This window comes from Mercurialis annua, linkage group LG3 (genome assembly GCF_937616625.2).
Source record: "Mercurialis annua linkage group LG3, ddMerAnnu1.2, whole genome shotgun sequence".
NCBI classification, from domain to species: Eukaryota; Viridiplantae; Streptophyta; class Magnoliopsida; order Malpighiales; family Euphorbiaceae; genus Mercurialis; species Mercurialis annua.
In genome coordinates, this window is record NC_065572.1 from 15320173 (window position 1) to 15334646 (window position 14474).

General features: G+C 33.7%; 1 long non-coding RNA gene across 1 annotated transcript; it reads right to left on the bottom strand.

Moving 5' to 3' along the window:
* Nucleotides 1–1580: 1580 nt before the first annotated feature.
* On the bottom strand, nucleotides 1581–4726 carry LOC126671836 (uncharacterized). The gene is made up of 4 exons (XR_007639144.2): nucleotides 4583–4726; nucleotides 4417–4493; nucleotides 3426–3510; nucleotides 1581–2095 (listed from the first exon to the last, which is right to left on the bottom strand). It is a non-coding gene; the product is annotated as an uncharacterized LOC126671836 (long non-coding RNA).
* Nucleotides 4727–14474: the final 9748 nt, after the last annotated feature.

Here is a 14474-nt window from a genome sequence, read left to right on the forward strand (position 1 = left end):
TCTCAGTCGTACCAAGCATTTTTCAGTAGCTAATATATACAACTTCAATCAGTAGTTTTTTTTATTTCAAGTGGCAACACAAACTTTGCATTGGTGAACAGGCGAACCTCCAGCTAATTCAGCATCATATCTCCAACCATCCTCCTTCTATCAGACCTAACCGGTTCCATTTGCGGGGAAAATTATTTACTCCAGCAGTCTTCTCTGCTCTTCGGCAAGTTTCATTTCATTCCAAAGATCCTCTCTATGGAAGGTTGTGGAGATTCAAACTTCCCCCTCGCATTAACTTTTTTGTGTCTTTTAGCAAGATATATAATATCTTCGAATGTTGTTTGGCTCGTAGAGGAGTCCCGTCAATCAATTCTTCTTGTTTGTTTTTTTCTGAGGAAGAATCTAGCATTCACATTGTTCTTCATATCCGCTTCGCTTGGCATACTTGGAACACAGTGATAAAGTTAAGTAATTTTTAATGGGCAGCCCTGGACTCAATCTCATCAATTCTTTGATATTTTGAATCAATTTATCAAGCAGGAGATATCGAATTTTGTGGTGAACCAGTTGCTTGTTCTTTATTTGGGAGTTGTGCTAAGTAAGAAACAAAAGGGTTTTTAATCAACATTGGATTGATATCGACTCTTTGGTTTATTCTACAATTTTCAAAGCGGTGACGTTCTACAAGGACAACAACAAAGAATTTTATTATTCGGCTAATGATGTCTATATATAGAAATTCGGTTTTTTCTGATATTTCTTTTAGCCTTTTCTTTTTTATAAAGACTTTTGCTTGCAACTGCTTTGTGGTTGAACTAATCTAATAATCATTTATCCAAAAAAATAAATAAATGTATTTTTCCATTTAAACATAATGAAACAGTTAATTTTGTGTTATAAATAGTCGCTCTAAAAGTTGAGGTGTGTAAAAATGAGTAATTAATTTAAAAGTCGCTGAACTTTGTTTTGAACTTTGATTTGTTTCGTGTTGAAGATTAAATTTATTGTTACTTGGACGAGAAGGTTTTTTTGTCACTTAAGACATCACATCGAATTGATTTTTAAGTTTACTAAATTAGTTGGCCTATATGTTGGATATTCTGAATAAGGTGTTTGTCTTGTGGGCCAAAAAAATATAATTTTAATAAGAGATTTTTAGACAATTACACCTAAAACGCCTAAATATTCTCACGGCTACTATAAGAATTTAATTATAACCATAATATTGTTTGACATAAGTTTCTTTTAATAGATAAACTTCCTAATTTCTCAAACTACGATTCTCTTAAATAGAAACTGATTTTCTTCCAAATTCAATCGATCTCCATCTCGCAAGATTCTCTCAAGCTCAAACTCATAGTTTCCTTTCAAAATCAGCAATTCAGAGAGGATTCGAGCAAAATCAAATGCAGCACATTGCCTCGAAGAAAATTTGATCAAATACAGAACACATTAATCAGTCAAACTTAAAGAATACTCGAGGAATCGCAGCTAATATGACTTCAATAAGCGATTCAGGTTAGAAACTGATCAATCGCAACTCGTATTCAAGTGATTGGTTTTCAAATTTAAATTGATTAAATTGTGTAGTTAGGTAACTGTTGTCTCTGATCAATTGCGTAGTTAGGCAACTGGATACATTGATAATCATTCAGACTGGATACATTGATAGTTTTGCTGTAGTTTTTTGTTGAAAATTCATTCAATTTTGTGATAATTAGTGTATTTTGAGTTTACTGAAGTTGTTATCAAGGTTTTAAGGATGATTGATGTGTTGATGGTTTACTAAATGGTTAATGTCACGACCCGATTTCTCGAGCCGCGACCGGCGCTAGGGAATGGGAGTGGTAGCTCCGAAACCCGTAGCAAGCCTAAAAACCTGTTTAAATTTTTCGCAAATCAAATCATATTTCATATATCAAAATACATGTGACCCCATTTTACAAAAACATCCGAGTTAAAATGCGTTATACAAATACATAGACTAAAACATCTAGACTACTGCGGACCGCTAGAATGAAAACCTTCTTTCACTTCTTGTGCAAATGACTTCCGAGAATTAAAACTTCGGAAGCTTGACTTTCCAAATCATATCATGCTATCCCTGAAAAATGGGAGAAGCGACGGGGTCAGTATAAAACTGAGTGAGTTCACCAAATTACACGCAATATCACATAAAGGGTTAAAATCCGTTAAAAACCCATTTTATATATAGAACATACTCTTTTGAAATCATATTGCATACCCTCTTTACTTTCCTTCATAATCTTTGTTTATTTCATAAACTTATAGTTTATACGTATTTGACGTCATTGATCTCTCATTATGGTGTTGATATTTTTCTTTCTCGTTTTGTTGCATTAGTTTTCGACCGAATCTTAAATCTAAGTTTATATCATCATGATTCTAGGTCGAATTAAATCATTGGCAAGTCTCTTGTGACTTGATCCTTATGGTTGGGTCCCGAGATAGTTCAACCGAGTTACCCATAACCATATGGTACAGTCCCGAGATAATTCAACCGAGTTACTCGTACCATTTCTCAATCCCAAACGATCGATAGGAGTCCCGAGATAATTCAATCGAGTTACTCCTTAGACACGGGTCCCGAGATAGTTCAACCGAATTTAACCTTGTGTCTGTATCCAGACTCTGCACCCTGCAGGTCTTTTAGACTTTACTATTGATTCATATAATTCCTGTTGTCATTTAATAGGAAAGTTTGTTTCGTATTGCTTCACAATCTTGTTTCATACAATTTCTCGATGTATACTTACTTTTTATTTCGTATGAGTCCCGAGGACTATTATCGAGAATAGATGAGATACAGGTCCCGGGATAATTCTACCGAGTTCAACCTTGTATCTCAGTTTTTATTATTGAATATGTCACAATACACTTTTCTTATCTCATGTATTTATCATTTTGATGATTTCTATTGGGTTTTCTTGATCCTTTATGGACCATGATATGCACAATACAATCTAAGAGCATACATTTATAACACACGCACAATAGGGTATTGATTATGTTTAATAATACGTATAGGAACGTACTATACTATGCTTATTAGTATTTGGTTAAATACTTGTATATTGTTCGATATTCGATATTACGTGTTATCTTTGGCTTATCCTTTATCGATATTCGTTTGATAGTACATATAGGAATGTACTATCTATTCCTCGTATATTATTTGATATTGGACTTCGTATTATGTTGTTTTACCCTTCCCCGGTACTTTAACATTTATGTTCTTTTTATATAACCATATTATTATTTAAAACAACATAATTTATAAGCAATCGTTTTCAAAACATACATACATAATACATTTTAAAACATACATTTCAAATATATAAATATTCATATACCCTTTCGTATAAAAATACGCGGCTTTATGAATATTGACGAGTAATTTAAAGTGTACTCACCACTTGCTATCCAAATTCTTCAAATAAACATGAAGACATCTCGATCCGTTCCCCTCGAGCCTTATCGATAGTCGCTTCGTCGAGTCTACACAAATTCGATAACGCTACGAATTAATAACAAATCTAATTACGATTACGCATCTAAAACTAGTTCGATCAACCTACTTCGGTCATTAAAAATGCTTATCTAAAATAGGTTGACCCCTGAACGAAATCATCATTCTTAAAGTTTAAAACGTCTCTTACAACATTCATTTAGATCTCGGACCATGAAACGCACCCGAAGGTGTCGAAAATCAGCTCAGAAGTTATTTTCTTGGAGCTGTTTACAAGTGCAGGGCAGATTGCACAACAAAATGTTCTGTCTAAAATGAACATCTTAGAGTCCGATTCAACAGAAACTCAAACTTAGACAATTATAGGTAACATCCTAAAGTTTCTGTATCAACAAACGGAACTTTATTTGGACTTATACAGCCCAAGATATTGCCTTTGCAATATCGCTGTTTCGCAAGACAGTTTTACGCAATTTCGTCAACTAGTTTACGTAACTCTTAATCGTAATCTTCTTATGCAACAATACCTATTATCCATCAAAACCATTATTTTACAACATCACAACCCAGACACCGTCAACAAACATACACATACCAATCCATGACTTAAACCTTAACAAAACATCAAGGTTTGAATTCATACAATAGCCAACTATTCATGCATTATTTTTGCATCAAATCTAACTCAATCAATCTTGCTTCAAACTCAATCTACATTCAGCTATATAACTCCAATTAAACACTCATAAATTATCAATTAAATCTCATAGCATCAACTAGCTTAGGGGCCAAAACACTTAGCCCATTCCTATGTCAAGATTCAATCAAGAATTTAAGCAATTCTCCACAAATCATATAGTCAATTCATCAAACACCTAATCTTCACACAATTTCCAACATAGACTAACCATCATAAATTTCAGAAAATACCTCACCTTGGATGTTGTCCCTATGCCGAAGCTTCAAGGCATAAATTCACCATCCACAATCTTCCATAGAAGCTTATAAACACCTAACAACATCAATTAAACACTAACTTCATTAAACCTAAAAATCCCGAAATTCACAGCTTAAACCTTGACCATATTTTGATTTTCTTACCTTAAATTGAAGCCATAGATCTGTAGAAAATCATTTTCTCGTTCCGTGGCCGCAAGAATCGCTCAATTCGGACTTGAAATGAAGGAGATATGGTATTTTGAAGATTTGGGAAGAAATGGTGAAGAGAGTTACGAATTTTTTTTCCATTTGCTGCAAATAAGTTTTTAAATGAATGAATATTCATTGTGTAGGTGATGATATTAAGTGGAAAAGTGTCTCTTTTAGTCCTTGAAGTTGCCACCTCCTCAAACTTAACTTTTGAACTTATCTTTCGTCCAATTTAGTCCACTAAACTTTTAATCATTTGATTTTCGATAAATTCCGTATTATTTATTTCTCAAATAAATAACATTAGTCATATACCTTATTATTTTACTTTTCAATAATTTATTTTGGCAATTTTGGCCAAAAACGCTCAAATTTCCATTTTGAGCTAACTTGCACTTTTTCGTCCAATATTTCACTTTAATGACCATCGATAACCACTTAATCGATATTATTTTCTTATCTTGAGAAAATAGAGTAAAACACAACTTCCTCCGGAAGTTTGTGGTTAAAAGTCCACTTTAGTCCTTAAAGTGGCTAATTTGCACTTTAATCCTTATTCTTAACTAATCGTCAAACTATCTTCTAAAACGATTTCGTATACTTACTAATGTTTAATCATTAAAATACAGCAAAAGCAACACTGAAGGCTCTTGTGCACTATAATGGAGTATGGGATAATCATTTTAATTACTCCAACTACAAAATGAAAGGAATACTGATAAGGGAAGACACAACCTTTGAAGAAATTAATGAATTGATAGCTGGTATACTAGAGGTAAACAGTTGGGAAACTAAAATTGAAATCAGATATTAGTTAGAAAGCAACTACCAAACTTTCGAAGTTGAAGATAATATCAGCCTCGAATTCTACATTGAACTAAAAAAAGATGAATCGCGAGTAACCAGTTTTCCGTTATGTGTTTCAACAAGAAATTTTGAAGATTAGCCACAAATACTGAATATCAACAGTGAACCCTCTATTGGAATGCTTAAAGAAAAATTTGTGGATACATCATCTAGTAGTGATACAAATTCGATATTATAAAATATGCAGAAATTTTATACAAACAAACAAGAAAAGAAGATGACGAAGCTGAAAAATAAACCACAAGAAATCAACAGCGTCACTGATACAAAAATAACAGAAATCTATGTTTGGCAGATCTTCAAAGACAAAGAAATCATGAAGACAAGTTTCTTTTTCCACACAATTGCTAACCAATTTCAGTATAAAGTCAGTAAGTCTTGCAAGAGAGAATATATAGTCAATTGCATTGATGAAAATTGCAGGTGGACAGTGAGAGCTTCAAGAGATGGGAAGACAAATATGTTTATGATTCGAAGAATGATCAACATCCACATATGCCCATCAAATATAAGAATGGACGAGAAACAGCAAGCAACATCTTCAACAATAGGGGAACATATAAAAAAGAAGTTCTTGGATATAAAAACAATATATACTCCAGCTGATATTATTGCAGATATTCAAAGAGATTTTGGGATTGTTTTGAGTTACAATAGGGCATGGAGGTCAAAAGTAAAGGCACTAAACCATATTAGAGGTAGTCTGTGCGACTCGTATTCCATTTTTCCTGGATATTTGCCCATACTTCTACAAACTAATCCAGGGTTTGTTGTAGATCTTCATACAACTGATGAAAGCAAATTTGAATATATGTTTATGGCTCTAGATGCTTTTATTAAAGGTTGGAAGTAATGTAGACCAATAGTTGTAGTAGATGGGACATTTTTGAAGTCGAACTACGGTATTGTTGGAAGTACTGTAGACCAACAGCAAGTACACAAGACAGGAATGGTAAGATTTTCCCCTAGGTTTTGCTATTGTTGATTCTGAAAACGATGTTTCCTGGGAATATTTTTTTGTAAAATTGAAATTGGTGGAAGAAATAGGCTGTGTATTGTTTCAGATAAGCATTTGAGTATATCCAATGGGGTCAAAAATGTTTTTCCTGAAGCAAGTCATGCAATATGTATGTACCATATGCTAAGGAACATCAAATCAAAGTTCAAACACGATCCAGATACATTGAGAGACTGTTTCTATGGAGCTGCAAGATCATACACACAACTAAGGGATTTGACTACTACATGAAAGAACTCGATGTCATTAATGCCGAAATTCAACCGTACACAATAGAAATTGGGTTCGAGAAGTGGGCAAGAGCACACTACAAAGCTAATAGGTATGATTAAAAATCTGATATTAGTTAACTGATAGTTCTTTATAAGTTTGATATGACTATTCTTTAACTAGTTGTGAGCGGAGCGGGGTTCGGGGTGTTGGGTTTTCTTGATTCATAACGCAGCGGAATTTCAAAATTTATCTAAAAACCCAAACCAAGATCCATGTAATTCGAATTAACAGAATAAGTACTTACTTGTATGTCGAATTCAACAATAATGTAGGAAGGAAGGAGGTGGTTCACTTTGGTGATACCTGGCCTCGGATCAGAAACGCCTCCAAAAGAACGCGTCCTCTACGAGTATCCACACGAACAGACCTTAGCCAAAACTAGTGCTTGTGTGCTAGCACTATTGCTTCACAAGCAATTTCGAATTTTAGTGATTTAGTGAATAATGAATTTCGTGATCCTCAAACCTATTGCTTAATGTGTATTTATAGTGATACAACAACACTAGGGTTTGAGACAAATTCGAATTTCAATCTCATTGCAATTCTACAAGTTTATGTTTATCAAAAACTCCTTTTTGATAATCATCCATATATATTAATTACTATATTTATTATCTTCCAAAAATAATAAATTAAGAAAAATACTTATCCTTAAATTTCGAATTAATATATATATTAAGAATTATATATATATATATATATATATATATATATATATATATATATATATAATAATTAATCACTTAATCACATTGGGCTTGTACAACCCATAACTGTTTTGGGCCTGTTCTTAGTGTGCGACCCTGTAGGTTCATATAACGTTGGCAGTAGGCTCGAAATCACTATTTCAGCCCACAAGTCATAAGTGGCCTCTATCAAGACATTATGACTACCCAAGTTATACGAATATCGATAATCCGATTTAACTATTTACAATAATATTTTAATCCCTTTGTCTCTCGATATCCAGATTGAATATAAGGCATAGTCATGTAATCCTTATAATATTCAATCATTAGTTTCTTGACTCTAAGTAGACTGAAAATGATAAGTCTTTATCAATTTATTTAGCATGGCCATGCATTTCCTCCAGTCTATGTTCTTCAAGGGGCCCATAGATATCTTACTCAAATAAATGAGGGACAAATTCCTTCTCAGTCACTCATATTTCTCACATAGTTACTTTCATATCCAATGACAATCTATTCCATTATCCTGTTAAAGATAATGTAAGACTGTATCAAAATATGAAATAGCTATGTAGAAATCCATGATGATTTCAAGGTCCAAGGATTATACTAATAATACTGTAATGAGAAATACTTATAACAGTGATCTATGTAGTATTCTCACAGTGGGTCATCCAGTGCCTTATTTCTCAAATAGCACCTATGATTTGACTTAATATCTCATATACATGATTAGTAAAACATAATCATCAGTCAACATCATACTAGTCTCAATGTTCTATTAAGACTAGGGATAGATGGTATATAATTCTTTTATTAAACCTAAGGGTTCTACTATCAAGTCACATACTTGACGACCTCAGAAAGATTTAACCATTCAAGTATTTTAATCATTAATATAAAATGATAAAAACTGGCAATTTATAAATAACAAAATGATAAAGTCAACACATGGTCAAACATGATTGACCTAGTGCATATCAGTAACAATCTCCCACTTGCACTAGGCCTAATCTACATTAAATCTAATTCCCAAGGACCTAGTATGACTCTCATGCTTAGGCTGTGGAAGAGCCTTAGTTAGCGGATCAGCAACATTATCATTTGTCGAAACTATGCATATCTTCACGTCTCCTCTCTCAATGATTTCTCGAATGAGATGATAACGTCTAAGTATGTGTTTGGATCGCTGATGTGATCTGGGCTCCTTTGCTTGTGCTATGGCCCCATTATTATCACATAACAAGTTCACTGGATCGGATATATTAGGAACAACTCCTAATCCAGTTATGAATTTTTTGATCCAAACAGCCTCCTTAGCTGCGTCTGAAGCAGCTATATACTCAGCTTCTGTTGTAGAATCAGCAACGGTGTCCTGCTTCGAGATCTTACACCTGAAAGCACCTCCATTCAAACAAAACACATATCCTGACTGTGATTTATAATCATCAATGTCAGTTTGGAAGATAGCGTCTGTGTAACCCTTTAAAATCAACTCATCTTCCTGACCACCATATAGCAAGAATGCATCCTTGGTTCTTCTCAAGTACTTAAGGATGTTCTTAACTGCTGCCCAGTGACTTTCACCTGGATTTGACTGGTATCTGCTCGTTGTACTCAAAGCATACGAGACATCAGGTCGAGTGCACAACATTGCATACATGATAGATCCAATAGCAGAAGCATATGGAATCTTACTCATGCGGTCTCGCTCATCCTGTGTCTTAGGACACTGAGTCTTGCTGAGACTGATGCCATGTGACATTGGCAAGAATCCTCTCTTGGAGTCTTGCATACTAAACCTGTTTAATACCTTATCAACATAAGTGCTTTGACTTAGGCCAATGAGTCTTCTAGATCTATCTCTATAGATCTTGATGCCTAATATATAAGCAGCATCGCCCAAGTCTTTCATTGAAAAACATTTCCCTAACCATGATTTAACATTTTGCAGTATGGGAATGTCGTTTCCAATGAGTAGTATGTCATCAACATAAAGCACTAAGAAAACAATCGCGCTCCCACTAACCTTCTTGTACACACAAGGTTCATCTTCATTCTTGATGAATCCAAACTCTTTGATTGCTTCATCAAAACGAAGATTCCAACTCCGAGAAGCTTGCTTTAATCCATAAATGGATTTTTGAAGCTTGCAAACCTTTCCAGAATTCTCTGGACTGGCAAAACCCTCAGGTTGTGTCATGTACACATCCTCAAGTAAGTTTCCATTAAGAAACGCTGTTTTGACATCCATTTGCCATATCTCATAGTCATAATATGCAGCTATGGCAAGGAGAATTCGAATGGATTTGAGCATAACAACTGGTGAAAAAGTTTCATCATAGTCTATACCATGTATTTGTCTGAAACCTTTTGCAACTAATCTTGCTTTATAGGTATGCACATTGCCATCCATGTCAGTCTTCATTTTGAAGACCCATTTGCACCCAATGGTTTTTACCCCATCCGTTGCATCAATCAAGGTCCAAACTTGATTATCATACATGGATTGCATTTCGGATCTCATGGCTTCGAGCCATTTTTCAGAGTCAGGACTATTTATGGCCTCTTGATAGGATGTGAGTTCTTCTTGATCCACAATCATCACATCATTGTTCTCAGTAATGAGAAATCCATATCTCATAGGATTATGACGTGTCCTATCAGACCTCCTTTGGTCTTGTGGTACTTGTACTGGTTCAGCAATTGCTTGTTGATTCTTTTGAGGTTCCATACTTGGTACAATGCTACTTTATGGTTCTTGAATTTCTTCAAGTTGTACTGTACTCCCACTGGTTCTTTTGGAAATAAATTTTCTTTCCAAAAAGACACCATTTCTAGCAACAAACACTTTGTTCTCATAAGCATTGTAGAAGTAATATCCTTTAGTTTCTTTAGAATATCCTACAAAAAGGCATTTGTCAGATTTGGGTGCTAATTTATCTGAAATTAGTCGCTTCACATAAGCTTGACATCCCCAAATCTTAAGAAAAGACAAATTAGGAGTTTTTCCAATCCATATCTCATATGGTGTCTTTTCAACTGCCTTTGATGGAACTCTATTCAAAATGAATGCAACGGTTTCTAAAGCATAACCCCAAAATGAGATTGGAAGATAGTTTGACTCATCATTGATCGAACCATATCCAATAGTGTTCGATTTCTCCGTTCAGACACACCATTCCATTGTGGTGTTCCAGGTGGAGTCAATTGAGAAACGATCCCACAATCTCTTAGATGATCTACAAATTCTTGGCTTAAATATTCACCACCTCGATCAGATCTTAGTGTTTTAATATTTTTACCAAGTTGATTTTGTACTTCATTCTTAAATATTTTGAACTTTTCAAAAGATTCAGATTTATGTTTCATCAGATAAACATAACCATATCTACTGAGATCATCAGTAAAAGTAATGAAGTACTGAAATCCACCTCTAGCATTTGTACTTAATGGACCACATACATCTGTATGTATAAGGCCCAATAAGTTTTTAGCTCTTTCACCTTGTCCAATAAAAGGTGTTTTTGTCATTTTGCCCATTAGACAAGATTCACATGTTTCAAATGATTCATAATCAAATGAATTCAAAAGTCTATCTCTTTGAAGTTTTGACATGCGTTTCTCATTTATATGGCCTAAACGACAATACCAGAGATAAGTAGAGTTTAAATCATTTGACTTAAACTTCTTAGCATTGATGTTATAGATTGATTTTTCATTAGTGTCTTCAACATTTAAAATATAAAGACCACTACTGCGTGGAGCATATCCATAAAGAATGTTATTATGCGAAATACTGCATTTATTATTCCTAATAATAAATTCAAAACCATCCTTGTCCAAACAAGAAACAGATATAATATTCCTACACATGGTAGGTACATAATAACAATTGTTCAAAGATAAAATAAATCCACTAGGCAAAGATAACTCATAAGTCCCTACAGCTAAAGCAGCAACTCTTGCTCCATTGCCAACTCGTAGGTCCACTTCGCCTTTTGTCAAACTTCTACTCCTTTTGAGACCCTGCACATTAGTACAAATGTGAGATCCAGATCCAGTATCTAATACCCATGAATCAGAAGTAGAAAGATTAATTTCTATAACATGAATACCTGAAGTGGTAGTCTCACTACCCTTGTTCTTCTTCAGATCATCCAGATATTTCTTGCAATTCCTTTTCCAATGTCCAGGTTCCTTGCAGAAAAAGCAAGTTCCTTCCTTTGGCGGTTTTTCTTTGGGTTCATCCTTGGTCTTGGGCTTGGACTTGGGTTTAGACTTCTTGAAAGCCTTTCCCTTGCCCTTACAAGACTTTTTCATACCCTTTCCCTTGTTGACCATAAGAACATCCTTAATCTCATTCTTGATGTTCTTTTCAGCAATTTGAAGCATCCAATGCAACTCTGTGGTGGTCTTCTCCATATTATGCATATTGAAGTTCATGATGAAACCATCATAAGCCTCAGGCAAAGATTGGAGAACAATGTCTGTAGCCAACTCTTGGGCAATTGGGAGACCGAGCCTGTCCAAATGTTCAAGATGACCCTTCATCTTCAAAACATGAGGACTAACTGAGCCGCTAGTAGTCAACTTGCAAGAAAGCAAATCCTTGATGGTATTGAACCTTTCAATACTTGCTCTCTCTTGGAACATTTCCATGAGATCAGTAATTATGGTGTTAGCATCCAATTCCATCATTTGCTTTTGGAGTTCATTCTCCATGCATCCAAGAATAATGCAAGTGATATCAGTAGAGTCATTGAGATGCTTCGTATAAGCATCCCTTTGATCTCTAGTAGCAGCAGGAGCTGGTTCCTCAGGGTGGGGTTGATCAAGGATATATTCCTTTCTTTCTTGCCTAAGAACAATTCTTAGATTTCTGTACCAGTCCAGAAAGTTAGTGCCATTGAGCTTATCCTTCTCAAGGATTGATCGCACTGATAAAGTATGTGTAGTGTTTGTAGCCATCTCTACAACAATAAATATACAAGTAGCATTTAATAAAAGGCACAATAAAATTCCCACAACATATATCCATAATTCATATAAAAACCCTTAATGATAATTTCAACAATTGAAAAATAATAGTGGGACAAGATCCATATTTCACCCTACTTCAAGTAAGCTTTGGCTTATCACTTTAAGTGTGGTTTATTTAGGTAGGTAACACTTTACCAATTACATCTCATGCAATTCTTGAACATAGAATATTAACATCACATGTAATCTTGATATTCTACGGTCTATTTTAATATGTTCGAAACATATTAAAATAACCCCAAATCCCTAATTGCTGCATCTTAAAAACTAATCAGAAACAATTTATTTAACACTTAAATAACAACAGTTTCTTTAATTCAGCTCATAGCGAAATTAAGCACAGCAGTTTTATAAATTATGTTCACAACATAATCAAATACAGTTTTACTAATAGAGTTAAAAACAGTTTCACAAACAGTTTACTAATCCTATTCAAAACAGAATTACTAATAGAATTAAAACCAGTTTCACAAACAGTTTACTAATCCTATTCAAAATAGAATTACTAATAGAATTAAAACCAGTTTCACAAACAGTTTACTAATCCTATTCAAAAACAGGTTTCCTAATAGAATTAAAACAGTTTCATAAACAGTTTACTAATCCTATTCAAAAACAGGTTTCCTAATAGAATTAAAATAGTTTCATAAATAGTTTACTAATCCTATTCAAAAACAGTTTTATTAATCTGTTTCCCCTTTTCTTATCAATTCGTATGAAAATTAATACTACGAAACCTTTAATCAAATTAAAGCGTAATATTAATTTGAAACAGTATATTTGAAGTTTTAATCACATTAAACGATTAATCAAATTAATTCTTCATACTGTTTTTCATACAATTAATCACATAAACGTTTTATGTATACTTACAACGAATTATAATTACTTCAAAACAGTTTCGAAAAACAACCCCTTTTCAAAACAGAACATACAATAAGCATATATCACATATATACTCAGAATCTAATTAATCAAATTACAAGCAGCTCCGATACCACTGTTGGGTTTTCTTGGTTCATAACGTAACGGAATTTCAAAATTTATCTAAAAACCCAAACCAAGATCCATGTAATTCGAATTAACAGAATAAGTACTTACTTGTATGTTGAATTCAACAGCAATGTAGGAAGGAAGGAGGTGGTTCACTTTGGTGATATCTAGCCTCGAATCAGAAACGCCTCCAAAAGAACGCGTCCTCTACGAGTATCCACACGAACAGACCTTAGCCAAAACTAGTGCTTGTGTGCTAGCACTATTGCTTCACAAGCAATTTCGAATTTTAGTGATTTAGTGAATAATGAATTTCGTGATCCTCAAACCTATTGCTTAATGTGTATTTATAGTGATACAACAACACTAGCGTTTGAGACAAATTCGAATTTCAATCTCATTGCAATTCTACAAGTTTATGTTTATCAAAAACTCCTTTTTGATAATCATTCGTATATATTAATTACTATATTTAATATCTTCCAAAAATAATAAATTAAGGAAAATACTTATCCTTAAATTTCAAATTAATATATATATTTATTAATATATATATATATATATATATTACGAATTATATATATATATATATATATATATATATATATATATATAATAATTAAACACTTAATCACATTGGGCTTGTACAACCCATAACTGTTTTGGGCCTGTTCTTAGTGTACGACCCTGTAGGTTCATATAACGTTGGCAGTAGGCTCGAAATCACTATTTCAGCCCACAAGTCATAAGTGGCCTCTAGCAAGACATTATGACTACCCAAGTTATACGAATATCGATAATCCGATTTAACTATTTACAATACTATTTTAATCCCTTTGTCTCTCGATATCCAGATTGAATATAAGGCATAGTCATGTTATCCTTATAATATTCAATCATTAGTTTCTTGACTCTAAGTAGACTGAAAATGATAACTCTTTATCAATTTATTTAGCATGGT